The 10,049-nt window shown below is 42.3% G+C and overlaps 1 pseudogene; it reads left to right on the forward strand.

The window, feature by feature from the left end:
* The first annotated feature begins 5,808 nt into the window (after window positions 1–5,808).
* On the forward strand, window positions 5,809–6,583 carry LOC102136466 (ferritin light chain pseudogene; annotated as a pseudogene).
* The last annotated feature ends 3,466 nt before the right edge of the window (window positions 6,584–10,049 follow it).

Raw genomic sequence — 10,049 nt, forward strand, 5'->3', positions numbered from 1 at the left:
CAGGAGATCAAGACCATCCTGGCTAACCCGGTGAAACCCCGTCTCTACTAAAAAATACAAAAAAAAAAAAAAAAAAAAAAAAAAAACTAGCCGGGCGTGGTGGCGGGCGCCTGTAGTCCCTGCTACTCGGGAGGCTGAGGCAGGAGAATGGCGTGAACCCGGGAGGCGGAGCTTGCAGTGAGCTGAGATCCGGCCACTGCACTCCAGCCTGGGTGACAGAGCAAGACTCCGTCTCAAAATAAATAAATAAATAAATAAATAAATAAATAAATAAATAAATAGCTCAGACAACTCTACTGGAAAAATCTAATAATCCAATTTTAAAATGGGCAAAAAATTTGAATAGACATTTCTCAAAAAAAGACATACAAATGGCAGACAGGCATATGAAAAGGTGCTCAACATCTTTGATCGTTGGAGAAATGCAAATCAAAACTACAATGAGATGTCATCTCACCCCATTTAAAATGGCTTAATCCAAAAGATAGGCAATAACAAATCCTGGCGGGGATGTGGAGAAAAGAGAACCCTTGTACAATGTTGGTGGGAATAAATTAGTACAATCACTATGGAGAACAGTTTGCAGGTTCCTCAAAAAAGTAAAAATAGAGCTACCATATCATCCAGTAATTCCACTGGATATACTGTATTTACTCACAAGAAAGGAAATTGGAGTATTGAAGAGATATCTGCATTCCCATGTTTCTTGCAGCACTGTTCACAATGGCCAGAATTTGGAAACAACCTAAGTGTCCATCAACAGAGGTATGAATCAAGAAAGTGTGGTACTTAGACACAATGGAGTACTATTCAGCAATAAAAAAGAATGAGATCCTGTCATTTGCAACAACATGGATAGAACTGGAGGCCATTCTGCTAAGTGAAATAAACCCAGCAAAGAAAGATAAACATTGCAGGTTCTCACTTCTTTGTAGGATCTAAATGTCAAAACAATGAAATTTATGGACATAGAGAATGGAAGGATGATTACTAGAGGCTGGAGAGGATAGTGGTGGGTGGTGGGGGCAAGTTACCGATGGTTAATGAGTACACAGAAAACAGAAAGAGTGAATAAAACCTAGTATTTGATAGCACAAAAAGGTGCCTATAGTCAATAATAATTTAATTGTACATTTTAAAATCACTAAAAGAGTCGAATTGGATTGTTTGTAACACAAAGGATAAATGCTTGAGGGTATGGATACCCCATTTTCCATGAGGTGATTATTATGCATTGCATGCCTGTAACAAAATATCTCATGTACCTCATAAATATATATATACCTACTATGTACCCACCAAAATTCAAATAAAATATTTTTTAAAAATAAAAATTTTTTTGGCCGGGCGCGGTGGCTCAAGCCTGTAATCCCAGCACTTTGGGAGGCCGAGACGGGCGGATCACGAGGTCAGGAGATCGAGACCATCCTGGCGAACACGGTGAAACCCCGTCTCTACTAAAAAATACAAAAAACTAGCCGGGCGAGGTGGCGGGCGCCTGTAGTCCTAGGTACTCGGGAGGCTGAGGCAGGAGAATGGCGTAAACCCGGGGGGCGGAGCTTGCAGTGAGCTGAGATCCGGCCACTGCACTCTAGCCCGGGCGACAGAGCCAGACTCCGTCTCAAAAAAAAAAAATAAATAAATAAAAAATAAAAAATAAAATAAAAATTTTTAAACATTTTAAAACTTTAAAAATAAAGACAGTGGAGGATGGAGTAGTAAAGTCACATCAATGATTGTAAATAGTGAGCTCTGTGGGTGTAGATGGTTTTGGTTGTCATCTGTAAGGCCTTTTTCTTCTTCATGATCATAAAAATTTAAGCATCGTATGTGGCAAATTATTCTGTACGTGAACTGATCATTAACCGATTTCAATATTAAGACCACTGTAAGCATACTAACTCACATTTGGAAGTAATAGAACTTCCTATGTGCTCTACATATACCAGCTCATTTACTCACCATACAACTCTATGTGGTAGGTACTATTTTCGTCCACATTTTATAGATAGTGAATTTACACATGGAAAGGTTGAGTAACTTGCTCTAGGTCAAATGCAGCAGGCAACCAAGCTGGAATTTGAACCCAGGCAGTCTGATTCCAGAGTGCTTGCTCAGGACCAATATACTAATTGTTCCATGTTAGGGTTTTTCAGCTACCTTTTCCTCAATTCCAGTGCAATTCCAATAATTCGGTTCAGCAAGGTGATTTGCCCAGGGTCATTCAGTTAATAAGTTATGGCCTTAGAACTAAGTTTTCAGGCTACTTCACCCAAGTAATGTTTTCCCTGCCCTTCTATTGGTCTTCCACAACTAACTCTTTAATTTCCAAAGAACTATTAGCAAGTCCCTTAAATATTGCCCAACAACGACAAAATCCACATAAAAGACTAGTTATTTATTAACCTAAGTTGGAGGTCTCTGCAAGTTGGAGCCCTGACTGAACTTTGATTCCTGCTATAAAATATGAAGAAAGATACAAAATTTTCATGTTCTCACAGCTTTGAAGTGGCTTTGCTAAACAACCTTCATTAGGAAGCAACTAAGAGTAACAATAATCCCTTACTTAAAACAAATATTTAACTCTTATAATAGAAATGTAAACACAGCAATGATTTGTGATTTCTCAATATGTTCTTCTTCGCTAAAGGGCGTTTAACTGGTTTTGATCTGTAGTCAGGATAAAGGTACTACAAACTTAAAACTTCCAAAAATAAGGACACAGACAAGAAAGATAAGCTATGAAATAAACCTTATTTGGATAAGAGAAAATAAAGCATGACACCCTTAAATGTCTAATACTAAAGTTTTCTTTCCATTAACTCAGGAAATACAGCTTTATAAAAGTCATTGGGATTGGCCTTCTTCGGATTTTAAAAGAATAATGACACTTGTCTTTCAGTTGCTGTGCCCATTTTTGTGAATTCTGAAGCTGATGGGCAAGTTGGTTTTCAACTCTGAGCAAAGGAAAAGATAGGTGTTGTAGGGTCTCAGAAAATGATACCCCAAAATGAAGGTCTCAGAAGCAGTTATCTCTGACTTTCTCCTGCCCTCCTATTGGTGGCTTCTCATTCTCCCCCAAGGCTAGCTACAGAAACTAGAATCCCTCTTCCCCAAAATGAATTAGAAGTCAGAAACCCTTTCTCCCAAAGCCAGCCATAAAACCTAAAATTATTACTCTAACTTTCTCCCTGCCTTTCTGTGTAGAAACTGGCCATAAAGAAAAACTACCTAATCTACCTTGTTTGACTGTCATGAGACACCCCCACTCCAGAGAGGGACCTGCCCCATACCCAGAAGGAAGGAATGCATGCTCAGAGGCCAAGAAGAATCTAGACAGACAGGCCTTACCGGGTTTCCCCACCGTTTTTGTCCAAACACATTTCTACACAGCTATCGGTACTTTGTTGAACCTCAGCAGAAAAATGGACAGTTTCTTCTGTATCTGAGTTTTCATTGTGAATGCTCCCACATTCATGTAAAATTATGATCAAATAAATTTGCATCTGCCTTTTGTCTGTGATTTTCAGCAAACCTTCAGAGGGTGAAGGGAATGTTTTCCCTTGGTCCCTACAGTGTGCAACTTATAGACAATTGCCAGTGAAGATATTGCCTTTCTTTGTTGTGCGTTTCACAACCAGATTATGTAACTTTTTCAGGGTATGTCACCATCAGCAGCAACGTATTTAAATAACATGCTAAGTACACAAGGATTCTTGGCTTTTTACTTAGTGTGATTTGAAGTGGACTTTGCTGCTTCCTGTCTTTCCTCTTAGTGGGTAGAATGAAAAGAGAAGAGAGAGGTAGGGGGTGACAGGAATGTTTTTATAGGTCTGCTTGGAGAAAGGCATGAACGTGCTCCCTATTCATTCCCCCAACTCAACACCCACGCCCACATTACATAAGCAGCTCCATTCAGATGAAAGAAGCTCATTATATTGCCTTGAAAATGACACAATAATTGTGGGTCTCTCAGCTGCCTTTCCCTGTATTTACATGTCCAAAGCCACGCAAAATTTCCACTCCTAATCCAACCCCAAACCCTCCTCACTCTGCACTCATTCTTTTGATACCATTTTCTCATGAACCAACCATTGTGGAGGTTGTCACCTAGGTCGAAACCAGGTTAAAAAAACATATTATACTGAAGAAAAAACACTTGTCAAGCAGCAAGTAAATATTTGCTGAGAGCCTGTTATGAGGCCATACCTTTACGTAATGCCAGGTAGACCAAATACAGGAAGTGTCCTCCTAAACAGGAGACTAACCCTGTCCTTTGACAACAACGAGGGATTCTCCTATGTGAACAGCCACCTTAGCCTTAAGTTTTGCCCATTCCTCCAAGATACAACAAGCCAGAATTTTGTCTCTACCTTAAAGAGTAAAATTTCTGGACTTAGAAGTTCGAAGATTTGCACTTGAGTTCGGGCTTAGTTCCCTAATAACACATATCAACTCTCTAGATCACTCTTGTTCATTAGTAATCTCCTTCATTTTGATTCATATTATCTTCACTTTGGATGATCATTTTTATTCTGATGTTTTCAAATTCTGGGTTAGATACTACTAAATGCCATGAAATCAGAAGGGAAGATTAAGTTTAGGAGAGAAATATATAATTGGTCATGAAAATGTGCGTTTGAGACCTTAGAAAAGAATTGATATTCCTGAACAGTACGATTTTATTTAATTATAGAAGCAATTCTTCTATTATCCTCAAATTAACTCTACTACTGAATTTTGCATAGAGTTTCTATTATAAGCCAAGCTGTATTCTCGTTTCTTTTTCCATGTAAACTGCCAGAGTCAATTCTGTGTATGCACATAGTAAGTGTTGCTAACTCAAACTTTTTGTCAGTGAGTAGTTGATGAGGAGAAACGTGTTATAGCAGGGGATCTGGGGGATGGTAAAACTTTCTCAGGAGGTGTGCCAAGAACAGAGCACTTGGTCTGCATAAGAAGAAGACCCCTCTCTATGTGCAAAGGCTATAGTTGTATCAGTGAATGAAGGACTCTGTAAAAGAGCAAAACCACGGGCTGCGTGTGGTGGCTCATGCCTGTAATGTCAGCACTTTGGGATGCCAAGGGGGGTGGATCACCTGAGGTCAGGAGTTCGAGACCAGTCTGGCCAACATGGTGAAATCCCATCTCTACTAGAGATAAAAAAACTAGCTGGGTATGGTGGTGGGCGCCTGTATTCCCAACTACTCGGGAGGCTGAGGCAGGAGAATCCCCTTGAATCTGGGAGGCAGAGGTTGCAGTGAGCCGAGATCACACACCACTGTACTCCAGCCTGGGCGACAGAGCAAAACTCCATCTCAAAAAATTAAAAGCAAACAAACAAACAAACAAAACAAAAGGAAAAAAGAGCAAACGCACTGATGCAGAAGCAGGAGCAGCAAACACCTCAAAATGAAGGGAAAGAGGTAAAGGAATTAAGCAGTTAGGAATCTTACTGCTTCTCAGGTTTAATTCAGGTACTAAACTAACATAGCAAGTTTTCCTTCAGGTTACAGTAAACTGAAGTACTGTCAAGGGGGTATTATAAAGAAGCCACATCTGTCCTCTCCAGATAAATTACTAGCATTCCAGTTCCTCTGGAATTGGGAACATCCCTGTATAGTCCCAGAAGTGGTCACTGTTCTCAGGTCCTGGGGTAGGCAAAATAGTGATAACCCCAAAATGTCCATGCTCGAATCCCTGGAATCCGTGAACATGTATCCTTCCATAGCAGCAGGGAATTAAGGCTGCAAGTTGAGTTAAGGTTGCTAATTAGATGACCTTATGATAGGAAAATTATCCTGAATTGCAGTTCGGCGGTCCTGCGGGTCTGTCTCTTGCTTCAACAGTGTTTGGATGGAACAGATCCGGGGACTCTTTCTTCCAGCCTCCGACAGCCCTCCTATTTCCTCTCCACTTGCAACCTCCGGGACCATCTTCTTGGCCATCTCCTGCTTCTGGGACCTGCCAGCACCATTTTTGTGGTTAGCTCCTTCTTGCCGATCAACCATGAGCTCCCAGATTCATCAGAATTATTCCACCGACGTAGGGGCAGCCGTCAACAGCCTGGTCAATTTGTACCTGCAGGCCTCCTACACCTACCTCTCTCTGGGCTTCTATTTCGACAGTGATGATGTGTCTCTGAAAGGCATGAGCCACTTCTTCTGTAAATTGGCCGAGGAGAAGTGTGAGGGTTACGAGTGTCTCCTGAAGATGCAAAACCAGTGTGGCGGCCACGCTCTCTTCCAGGACATCAAGAAGCCAGCTGAAGATGAGTAGGGTAAAACCCCGGATGCCATGAAAGCCACCATGGCTCTGGAGAAAAAGCTAAACCAGGCCCTTTTGGATCTTCATGCCCTGGGTTCTGCCCGCACGGACCCCCATCTCTGTGACTTCCTGGAGAGTCACTTCCTAGATGAGGAAGTGAAGCTCATCAAGAAGATGGGTGACCACCTGACCAACCTCCACAGGCTGGCCGGCCCGGAGGCTGGGCTGGGCGAGTATCTCTTCAAAAGGCTCACTCTCAAGCACGACTAAGAGCCTTCTGAGCCCAGCGACTTCTGAGGGGCCCCTTGCAAAATAACAGGGCTTCTACCTAAGCCTCTCCCTCCAGCCACTAGGCAGCTTTCTTAACTACCCTAACAAGCCTTGGACCAAATGGAAATAAAGTTTTTGATGAAAAAAAAAAAAAAGGAAAATTATCCTACATTACCTTGTGTGCCCAATGTAATTACAAGGGTCCTCAAAAGTGCAAGAAGGAGAGTCAGAATGATATCATGTGAAAAACACTAGACTAGCCATTATTGACTTTGAAAATGCCCTGAACCAAAGAATGAATGCAGATACCTCTTCTGAAGAGGAAGAGGCAAGAAAACGAACCCCCCCTTAGAGCTTCCAGAAAGGAATGCAGTCTTGCCAACACCTTGATTTTAGCCCAGTGAGATCCATTTTGAACTTCTGACCTCAGACCTGTAAGATAATAAATGTGTGTTGTGTTAATCAACTAAATTGGTGGTAACTTGTTACAGCAGCTATAAGAAACTAAACAGACCTTATATGACCTCTTAGTGGTATTTTAATTTTTTTTACTTCATTCGATTTTTGTAAGTTGCTCATTATGCATAAAGGAAATGCAGTTTTGTGTTCTTCCTCATCAATCTAATTCATCTGAAGTTATAACAGTCATTCTTCCCCAGGTTGTTTTTAATGAAAAATTTTACTTTGCAACTTGCTTTCTTCACTTACTATTTCACAGACATTTTCCAGGTCAATTCACGAGGACATAACTCATATAAAAGTTAAAATACTTATTCTTTTTAGCAAAGAAATACAAAGAAGAAAATATACAGAGAATTCTGAAGTTGAACACAGAAACAAAGGGAAAACAAAAAACAAAAACAAATAATTGGCCCATGACTCCACAGCCCACATAAACTATGTTGGCAATTTTTAAGTATCAGTAATACATGTTACTGGGCAGAAAATCCATACTGTACATATTGATACAAAATTTTAAGTGGAAGCTTTCCTTTTTTCCTTCCTCCACATTCCTCTCTCCAAAGGTAACTGTTCAAAGTTACATATGTTTCCTTCTAGAATTCTTTTTTTTTTTTATTTTGAGACGGAGTTTCGCTTTGTCACCCAGGCTGGAGTGCAGTGGCGCGATCTCGGCTCACTGCAAGCTCCGCCTCCCGGGTTCACGCCATTCTCCTGCCTCAGCCTCCCAGTAGCTGGGACTACAGGCGCGCACCACCACGCCCGGCTAATTTTTTGTATTTTTAGTAGAGACGGGGTTTCACCATGTTAGCCAGGATGGTCTCGATCTCCTGACCTTGTGATCCACCCGCCTCCGCCTCCCAAAGTGCTGGGATTACAGGCGTGAGCCACCACGCCCGGCCTTTTTCTTTGCTATTATATTTTTGTACTATCATTTCCTTCAGATAAAAGTTCACAGTCACATGATACAGGAGAACGCCAAAAATCCTGGCATAGGTTATTTATTACTCTTGTGCTAGTGAACAAGGCTTAAACCTTTAAGCTTTAGTTTTCTTTTCTTTTTTTTTCCTTTTTTTTTTGAGACGGAGTTTTGCTCTTGTTGACCAGGCTGGAGTGTAGTTGTGCGATCTTGGCTCACTGCAACCTCCACCTCCCGGGTTCAAGTGATTCTCCTGCCTCAGCCTCCCAAGTAGCTAGGATTACAGGCATACGCCACACTCAGCTAATTTTCTGTTTTTAGTAGGGATAGGATTCCACTATGTTGGCCAGGCTGGTCTCGAACTCCTGACCTCAGGCGATCCACCCACCTTGGCCTCCCAAAGTGCTGAGATTCCAGGCGTGAGCCACCATGCTGGGACTGCGCTTTAGTTTTCTTATCTGCAAAACCAGAATACCACCTGTCATGTCTACTTTGCAAGGTTTCAAAGATAAAATGACATCATATATATGGAAATCCCTAAAAAATGTTACTGAGAAAAGTCGCCAAATTTCTCTTAATCTTTTTTCTTTTCTTTTTTTATTTTATTTTATTTTATTTTTATTTATTTATTTTTTTTTTGAGACGGAGTCTCACGCTGTTGCCCAGGCTGGAGTGCAGTGGCGCGATCTCGGCTCACTGCAAGCTCCGCCTCCCGGGTTCCCGCCATTCTCCTGCCTCAGCCTCCTGAGTAGCTGGGACTACAGGCGCCCGCCACCGCGCCCGGCTAATTTTTTTGTATTTTTTAGTAGAGACGGGGTTTCACTGTGGTCTTGATCTCCTGACCTTGTGATCCGCCCGCCTCGGCCTCCCAAAGTGCTGGGATTACAGGCTTGAGCCACCGCGCCCGGCCTTCTTTTCTTTTTTTAATACAGACGGGGGTCTCACTATGTTACCCAAGCTGATCTTGAATTCCTAGTGATCCTCCAGCCTCAGTCTCCCAAGTAGTTGGGACAACAGATGTGCACCACCAGCTACTTAGTCTTTTTTTTTTTTTTTTTTTTGAGACAGAGTCTCGCTCTGTAGCCCAGGCTGGAGTGCAGTGGCACGATCTTGGCTCACTACAAGCTCTGCCTCCCGGGTTCACGCCATTCTGTGACTACAGGCGCCCACCACCACGCCCGGCTAATTTTTTGTATTTTTAGTGGAGACGGGGTTTCACCGTGTTAGCCAGGATGGTCTCGATCTCCTGACCTCGTGATCCGCCTGTCTCGGCCTCCCAAAGTGCTGGGATTACAGGCACGAGTCACCGCGCCCGGCCTAGTCTATTTTTTAATGTAAAAAATGACGAGATCGAGACCATCCTGGCTAACACGGTGAAACCCCGTCTCCACTAAAAATACAAAAAATTAGCCGGGCGAGGTGGCGGGCGCCTGTAGTCCCAGCTACTCGGGAGGCTGAGGCAGGAGAATGGCGTAAACCCAGGAGGTGGGGCTTGCGGTGAGCTGAGATCTGGCCACTGTACTCCAGCCTGGGCAACACAGCGAGACTCCGTCTCAAAAAAAAAAAAAAAAATGACGAATTACCTCCAAGCGTTCTTCCAACACAATTAGTCTATCAAGGCTGCTAATTAGGGGAGCTACTTTCATTTTAATTTAAAAATATAATATTCTTACTTGATAATTGCAATTTCCACCTCTTACTGAGGGTGGCAGTGCTGGTCTCTACAGAGATCAGGATTATTGGCGTTACAACGACCTTATTATTTGTTACATTGTACAAAACTCTTATTACCGTTCTCATTTTGTGTGGTATGCGTATATTTTTTAAGTATAAATGAAATGAAACTTTGTTTTGTATTAGAATGTGGTACTTTTTTTTTTTTTTTTTTTTTTTTTTTTTTTTTTTTTTACGCCCACGCTGGAGTGCAATGGCACGACCTCAGCTCACTGCAACCTCTGCCTCCTGGGTTCAAGCGATTCTCCTGCCTCAGCCTCCCGAGTAGCTGGGAATACAGGCACACGCCATAATGCCTGGCTCATTTGCTTTGCATTTTTAGTAGAGATGGGGTTTCACCATGTGGGCCAGGCTGGTCTCTAACTGCTGACCTCAGATTATCTACCTGGCTCGGCCTCCC

This window comes from Macaca fascicularis, chromosome X (genome assembly GCF_037993035.2).
Source record: "Macaca fascicularis isolate 582-1 chromosome X, T2T-MFA8v1.1".
NCBI classification, from domain to species: Eukaryota; Metazoa; Chordata; class Mammalia; order Primates; family Cercopithecidae; genus Macaca; species Macaca fascicularis.